Source organism: Fundulus heteroclitus, chromosome 8 (genome assembly GCF_011125445.2).
Source record: "Fundulus heteroclitus isolate FHET01 chromosome 8, MU-UCD_Fhet_4.1, whole genome shotgun sequence".
In the NCBI taxonomy this organism is placed as follows: domain Eukaryota; kingdom Metazoa; phylum Chordata; class Actinopteri; order Cyprinodontiformes; family Fundulidae; genus Fundulus; species Fundulus heteroclitus.
The window spans coordinates 14889592-14898097 of record NC_046368.1 but is presented as its reverse complement, the minus strand read 5'-3'; the positions used below and the strand labels follow the sequence as shown (position 1 = coordinate 14898097).

Genomic DNA, 8506 nt, shown 5'->3' with positions numbered 1-8506 from the left:
CAGCCCAGCCAATCCATAGGCCCCAACACCCAACCCCCCAGCCCAGACCCTGGCTTGATGGCCCACTCCTCCTCCAGGCTTCTAACTGGATGGCAATTGGAGAACAAAAGTGTGAAAAGACCCCAAGCCTGCCTGTGCCTGTTCAAATGTGCTGTTGAATGTTCTTAAGTGCATTTAAAACTGGGAGCGCCATAGAGGGCTGGGTGAGGTGCAGCCTACCTCACATCTGGAAAGCAGCTGGTGCCATTGTGCCCCCGTTATCAGTAAGATTATTGAAAAAGCTGTGTTTCAACAATCAAATTCCTTGACAAGGACCAGCTGCTTTGACGTTATCCAATCAAGTTTCTGTGCTCACCACAGTAGCAAGACAGTTGATTACGCCATTATTTTAGAGCACATGGAAAACTGTGTCAGCCTTTATGGTACAGCACTCGACTGAATTAAATCCTACTGAAAGCACAGAAAGGGGCTGCAGTGGGTAGCGCTGGTGCCTTGCAGCAAGAAGGTCCTAGGTTCAAGTCTGACCATGGGTCTTTATTGCATGTTCTCCCTGTGCATGTGTGGGTTCTCTCTGGGTACTCCGGCTTCCTCTCACAGTCCAAAAACATGACTGTTAGTTAATTGGCCTCTCTAAATTCTCCTCAGGTGTAGTTGTGTGCGTGGATGGTTGTTTGTCCTGTTTGTCTCTGTGTTGCCCCTGCGACCAGACTGGCGACCTGTCCAGTGTGTACCCTGCCTCTCGCCCATTGACAGCTGGAGACAGGTACCAGCACCCCTCGTGACCCCATGAGGGATAAGCGTGACAGAAAATGGATGGATGGATGGATGGATGGATGAAAGCACACAGACTTTTTCTATTAGTAGGTAACTTTACATCAGAGACCATCAAATCACATGCAGAGTTTCCCTAAGGGTCAACCGTGGACCACCTTCTATTTAATATCTATACAAGCTCCCTTTAGCTCATATAATACAAAAACAACATAAACTGACAATAACTATACAGACGACACAGCTCTACATCACAATGTTACCAGGGCCCCATTTCAGAAAGCTGGTTACTGGATATTTAGAGTAATGTCTGGGGGTAAATTCCTGCATACCCTGGCCTGTTTCAGAAAGCTCAGAAGTTCTTTACCCCGAGTCAAAATGATAAATTACTCCATGAAACAACCCTGGAACCAGCAGAGTTGTTTGGCCTGAGTTATTCCTACTTTTTTATCTGAGATTTGCACAAGGATGTGTTGAAAAAAGGCATGTCCTTTTCTGGAGGAGCTGTATGCTGCAGTGCAAATACTCTACAGAAATCTCTGACAGGAGCAGCTGATCAGACCATGAACAAATGTTTTATGATTTCTGGATTAATATATTTTCAAGCGTTACTGTTTTTCACCACTGTCAGTGATTCATCTTAATATTCTTAGCCTACTCCATCGCTCTTCTAACACAACCAGGGTACACTCTCAGTTCTGAAAGATGTCTTTGTGCTGCACTTGATTTTTATACCAACAGCATATTTTTAATAACGTAGGTGATGCAGAAAATCTTTCAGAGGTATGTGCCACTTTCAGGAATGTAACTGTTGCACTCGGTTATAGTACAGTTTAAAGGTGTTCTAAAGTCAGAGAGCTACAAGATTAATTTAAGAATTACACAGAACGAAAATAATAATTAGAAGAAATCAGTGCATGGATGTGCCAGAATTTAAGAGTTGAATTAAAACAAAACTGAAGCAATCATTTTTGGACCAATGGGCGAGTATTAGGGGAGCATTAGTCCAAAAAACATTTCAGGATTTAAAGAACTAATACCCCAACGACATCTAGATTAAACTCATTGATGTGTTTATTTTTAGTCACATGATTACTGTCAAGTTCTATGTGCTCTTTTAGCTCTTGCCTAACTTGAAATTTAAACAAAGGTACGCTGGGAGAACTCATTATCACCTTACTTGATTTTGTTAACCTCTTGTAGAGTGAGCAGGTTGAAAACCTTGACACAGCAAAAGGTGTGAATTAAACATCAAACCAAAAATTACGACATCCAGAATATGGAAACTGTTAACTAAATAATTTGACAAAAACAATACCTTTAGTAAGTTGTTAAATTTAAAAAGTTAAACATTTCTCCTCAGCATGTTTGGGTGTCCAAAATAACAAAACATTCACACAGTGTGCCATTTAACTGAAATGCATGCTATTTTCGTTTTTACCACTGGCAATGAGATTACTCATGCAACCAAAAAATTTTAAATGCCTTTTTAACCATTTAAATAAGACACTTATATTACTAAATCAAATTTACCAAAAGTACATGCTCATGAACATTAAGCTCACCAGTGGTGTCTTTTGCAGAAGCATATAGTTTATTGTCTGTCTCCTCAACTTTACTGAGTGACGCTACACTGAGCAGTGACCAGCTGAAAGTCATTAGCCTTCTCCTCCTGAGCTTCTAGAGCAAGTAGTAGAATCAGAGGGCTTGATGTGGGGCAGAGCACACTGCAGCCTGGTGGGACACTGAAACTCTTCTTTAATCTCACAATTACTATTACTAATCTATCAGAGAGCTGCAGTTGAACCTGAATGCTGCTTCCTGTTTCCTCACTAAGACTAAACAAGGAGAACACATCACTCCAATTCTAAAGTCCTTCCACTAGCTTCCTGTATCATAAAGAATATAATTTAAAATTCTTCTGTTAGTCTACAAATATTGAATGGCTTAGCACCAAAATACATCACAGACTTGTTGTCAACCATCCAGACTATTCAGGTTTTCCGGCTCAAGTTTACTCCACATATCCTGAACCAGGCATGGAGAATCAGCATTGAGTTCTTATTAGAGTTGCACCGATACCGATACCAGTATCGGCCGGGGCGCCGATAGTGCGCTAAAATGGTGGTATCGGTATCGGCGAGTACCAACAAATAGGGCACAGATACCATTTTGATGTTTGTATGTCACTTGAATGCAGCCTTCTCTCTCCCGACACTCACTAGTTCTACTGGATTCACTTTGTATTAGTCTTTTTCCTGCTTTAATAAGGTAGCAGCTTGACAAAGCCATGATAGCAATTATTTTACATCCAAGTAGTATGCAGTTCTTCATATATACACACACACATAAATTTCAAAGTAATGGTATCGGTATGGAATCGGTATCGGCCGATACTGCACAGCCAGGTATCGGGTATCGGTATCGGGGCCAAAAAATGGCATCGGTGCAACACTAGTTCTTATGCTCCTCTTATCTGAAACAAACTCCCAGAAGACTGTAAAATTGCTGTGACCTCGAGTTCCTTTAAATCAAGGTTAAAAATATATTTTTTTAGAGTTGCCTTTAAATGCTAATGTTCAATTTAAACTGTCGTAGTTCACTGATGATTAGATTGTTTGTAGTTCCAATTTATCTTGACCTACTGCTACTATTCCACTGCTATTTACTTTCCTCTGTATGTTTTCTTTTCTGATGCTGGACACAGGTACCTGAAGGACATATGAGTTAAAGGCTGTCCAAAATTGGCTCAGCAATCTGAAGCTTCTTTCCTACCCACAATAGAGTTCTTACTGTTAACCTCGTGAAAGATGCAAGGAACAGGAGCTAGGAAATATAATTAGAACACTTAGGATGCAGCCAGAGTCCTGATGACTCCTAACTTGTGCTCCAGTGGGTGATGGGAGTCAAACTGGAAGTACTAGTATGTGTGGGCGGGTTTGCAGTACACTGAACTTTCTAGCCAGTTGGTTGGTTATAACTTGGTTGTTAGGCTGATGGTCCTTTTTTGCATTCAAGCGATGTTAAACTTGCTGATCCACTATGCAAAGATACTGCTTATAAGGTTGAGTTTAGCTTTACCTGCTCAGATTTTAGAAGCCTCTTTCAACAAAGAAGAACCTGTCCAGAGGACCTACTCAACCGTTTGTATGCTTCTGAAGTATGATTTTATGATGAGAGAAGACAGGGTTGAGCCATCTAGTCATGACAACAAGCTTAATGCTTGGATGAGTCAATGTAAAGCTTTCAAACCTACCAACAGTTTATTTTGTCTCAAACAAAGTGGTGGTAGTTTCATGGTTAGTTTCACTGTCAGTGGTACTGGTGCTATATATGATACATATTCAATCCTGGAATCTAAGCTATGCCAGCTCCAAATTTTTTAACTTTATCCTAAAACAACTAGTCTGCAAACACTTTTAGAACACTGGTTTTGAAATGGATAACACAGGCTAATTAGCTAAATATCGTGCTACATGTGCCAGGAAACCAACCAGCTTGAAATAAGTCTATCAATTTTGGTAAGTGGATGGGTTCTGAGATATCCAACAGGATCATCTTAAGACTTTTGAAGGCAACAAAAAGTGTAACTTCTTTGGTGCTTCTTAGGTGGCTGTTTATTCAATCCTATTTTTGGGAATTTGTGTATATTTTTGGTCATGCAAGTATAATTATGACTATGTAGGAGTTAAATTAAAACCTGCAAACCCAATTCTTGTTTTAAAAAATTGTATAAATATTGTATTTTTTGTAATTCCTGAGAATTGAATGCTCCAAATGCATCACTGAAAGCCCCCAATTGTTATGACATGACATCACTATGCTGATAATTAGCTTCTGACATGGTCTACATCCCTAACAGCCACCTAGATACCACTCTACCTTCTGTGTCTTGAAATCTTTCCTTATACAACCACTTTCCTGTCAGTGTATATGTTTAGATCCTGGGTGGTCTATTGACCATAATTTATTTTGTGCTAATAAATGTCAACCATGCAAGGACTAGTTAGCATTGCTCGCCCCCCTCACTTCCCCAGTGCTGGGATTCTGACACATAACAAACAGCTGCACCATGGGGGATGCGGCAAACTGATACATCATGGGAGCAATAGTCTGCTCGCTCCCAGTGCTTCTCTATATTCTGCTTTCATCCACTCTTCAGACACCTTGCTTCTCCATCGTTCACGCAATTCTCATAATTTGTATTTGTCTCTGTTTGCGGCACGCCTTTGAAGGCCCTGATGTGTCTCGACTGCAAAACAATAAAAAGCATCAGCAACGAGTGTTAAGCAACCAGAAAGGTTCAAAGAAAACATCAGTTATACCTAATTTGCTAGACTGTTTGTGAGTGCCACAAGGTAACGCGCCATTCCGCCACTGAAAGAGTGCTGCTGTCCAATTACCTGGATGAAGAAGAATGCATTGGCATTTCAACAGGTAACACTTGCATGAGAGCAACAATTAAAAATGAAAAGAAGCAAAGTCCTGTTTTATGCTGTCTAGTTTTATTTTCAGCCATGAACAAAATGCACGGTGTCCTAAAAACCTGCTTATGTATGGGTCTCTACACATAAAGTGCTGTCTCACTTTCTGTGAAACAGACAGAATTAGGCCAGAAAAATGCCCCAGGAAGTCTGATTAAACACTCTAATATTAGCAAAAACAGTAAAAACAATGAGGTTAATAGATATTTAGCGTTCCAGCTTAATTACCAGCCTGCAGCGTTCTGGGACTGCCATTGTACAAAGAGCGGATTTGCAGTGTATTGCTTCGAAAGGCCTCCGGCTCCATTAGGTTAATCTCTTCTACTCCAATTGAAGACAACACACATTTAATCAGATGTTAAAGTTTCACCCCTCTGAATAAAACCCAAATGAAAGTAGTCATCATGTGAAATTGTTTTTGTGAAGTGAAAGGCTGAAAATCTGAAAAACACAGGAGTAGCCTATTGCAGCGGCAGGGTGCCACCACTTTTTACAATCAGTGGCGGAATCACACACCAAAAGTCTAGCGAAATCGCCGCAAGTCGCTCCTGAAATGTTTATTGTTTTGAGATGTGTGATTGCTCGACTGTAAATGATGTTGTTCATGACTTGAATAAAAACAAACCAAAAAAAAAAAAAAAAGTAATGTTGCTCACCAGATTGCCGAAAGTCAGTCCAATTGCCAGAAGTAGGTTCCAACCGGAAGTTGGGACCTACTTCCCGAAGTGGTATTAAATCCACTGACCTTAGCTTTACGTTTCTCATGCACCAATTTTAGGGTTAGCTCTCAGGGGATTTGATATTAGGTATTAAATTAGGTTTAGGTATTGAACTCATTGAACTTAGGTTTAGGTTTCCTTACCTTTCTCTTGGTCTCCACATATAATATCCAAAGCTTCCTATGTGTACTTCTAAAACAACAAAACAATTCTATACACGTACTGTTTTACACTAGAGCCGCATTCACCCAGTCAGACTTACTCATTGGTGCACAGATCAGTATCTGACTTGGTCCCTCTCACATAAACATGTGGGAGGGTAGGAAACTGAGATCAAACCTACAACTTTCTGATCGCAAAACAAGTACCTTTCCCATTGAGCCACCGCCTACATGGTAATGTCTGTTCCATTAAAATTTAACTTGTCAACTTTTTTCATGTTACAATACAAACTTCAAATATATTTTAATGCAATTTGATGTAGTAGCAAAAACACAAAGTGCCCAGTTTGGAAAACTATGATACAGAGTTTTCAAAGTTTTTCACACCTATTTATTCTGATAACCCTAAATATAGTGCAGTGCACTTAATTGCCTTCAGATGTTACCCAAATAGCAAAGAAAGTCAATCTTTGTATTGCTGTTGTGCAAATGCCTTAGAAGTTTTTTAGCAGACATTAGTGAACAAACAGCATCATAAAGAACAAGGAACACACCAGGCAGGTTAGGGATAAAACTCTGGAGAATTTTAAAGCAGGATGGTTTTATAAAACAATACCTGGAAATAAAATGCATTTGTAGGAGAGCCTATAAATGCATGGCCATCCACCTTGTTCAATTTCTGGAGGAGTTGCACATATACGCAGCTCAGGTGGGACAGTCTGTTGACAGGTCAGCTAATATTTGTGCACTCACAAATCTGGTCTTCATTGAAGGGTTGCAAGAAAAAAAACTTTGCTGAAAGAAAGCCAATACGATTGCCACAAGTCATGATGAGGATAAAAAGGTGCTCTGGTCAAACAAGAACAAAACAGAACATTTTGCCCTCTAGACAAAATTGGGTGACACAGAAGAACGTACCTCACAATAAAACATGGTGATTGGGCAGTGTTTTTTTTAAGCAGGTGGAGAGAAACTGGTCAGATTTGATCGGTATTTAGATGGAGCTAAATACAAGGTATTTCTGGGGAATAAAATGTTTAAGGCTGCAACAAACTATAAAAATAGGGTTATGGTTCACTGTCAAACAGGACAGAAACCCTAAAAACACAGCCTGAGCTACAATCTCATGGTTTCGAGCAGCATATTTATGTGTCAGATTGATCAAATCCAGGTCCAGGCCTAAATCCAATTGAGAATCTCCGGCAGGTCTTAAAGATTGATGTTGATAATGAAAAGCTGGTGGACAAACACCCAAAATGAGTTGAAACTGTTATTACAACAAAAAGGAGGTTTCACCAAGTATTGACTTAGGATGGATCAAAAAAAGGCGACCACACTTTTCAGATTTTTTTTGTATTATTTTCCTTCCACTTTACAAATATATGTTAGTTAGTTAATATAAAATCACACTGTTTGTGCTTCCACCCAGGACAGTCTGGAGAAATACCAAAACCATTCCAATTTTATTTTCACAATGCAATGTGGAAGAGGACCAAACTACTTGGATGATGCCATGCAGTTAAAAGAGCTGCATGCATGGGATGTTTAGCCTTGTCAGCCAGACTGACTGACCTACGGTGCATGCACTGCTTATCAATCTGGTAAGGAGCTGATAGAGCTCGATTTCAAAGGTGGGACTAACAGGATCAGTGTCATCAGGTTAGAACCAATCAGATAACTATGGATGTGATGCAAAAAAAAAAACTTTTTTCTTTTTATTTGTAGCCCGTGAAACATGTCATGCTATCAAGCAAACTCTCCAGAGAACGATTTTTGCCACCATTGTCTAAAAAAATGTAAATGTAATATAAATGTTGTACTCACATGTGCTTTCTTAATTTTACAAGGCACCATGCAACAAAATTATCCGTTTGTGTCTTGACTGTTATGGTTACAGAAAAGCATTGTGGGTAACTCTGCAGGAGAGAGTGATGCATCATAAAAAGTCCCGCCTCCCGCGCTGTGATTGGTTCGGTCTGTTTTAGGCTGGAGCATATGGAGCATTACCAGACTGACTCTTGCCCCATGTAAGTCAGTCTGGCTGGCCAGGCCATTAAATGTGTTGTTGTCGGACTTGAACTAAACCCCCCCCTCAACTAGCTAGGGTTCCAAAGAGCTCTGAACTCTGCGTATTACCCTGATTAGAGTTCCTGTGAGACCTTTTTAGCTAGATAAGTAGGAGACGTCCGATCTACTAACCACCTCCCTCCTAGGGCCCCACCCTTTTTCAGTAGACAATAGGGTGTTTTCACTGACGTCACTGGCCAACTTCCGGTCCGCCATATTGGGTGGCACACTTCCTTATCTCTAGTTGTCTTACACGTATTATAGTATCGCGAATGGATAAGTACGCCAGCACGCTAGAGCGACC

At 40.3% G+C, this 8506-nt stretch overlaps 1 protein-coding gene across 1 annotated transcript in view; it reads right to left on the bottom strand.

Moving 5' to 3' along the window:
* LOC118564019 (matrix metalloproteinase-17-like) overlaps positions 1–2377 on the bottom strand; it is a 193868-nt gene extending 191491 nt beyond the window's left edge. The window contains exon 1 of the mRNA XM_036140712.1: positions 2337–2377. The gene's annotated coding sequence lies outside the window, so the exon portion shown is untranslated. The remainder of the gene's footprint in view (positions 1–2336) is intronic.
* Between the last annotated feature and the right edge of the window lie 6129 nt (positions 2378–8506).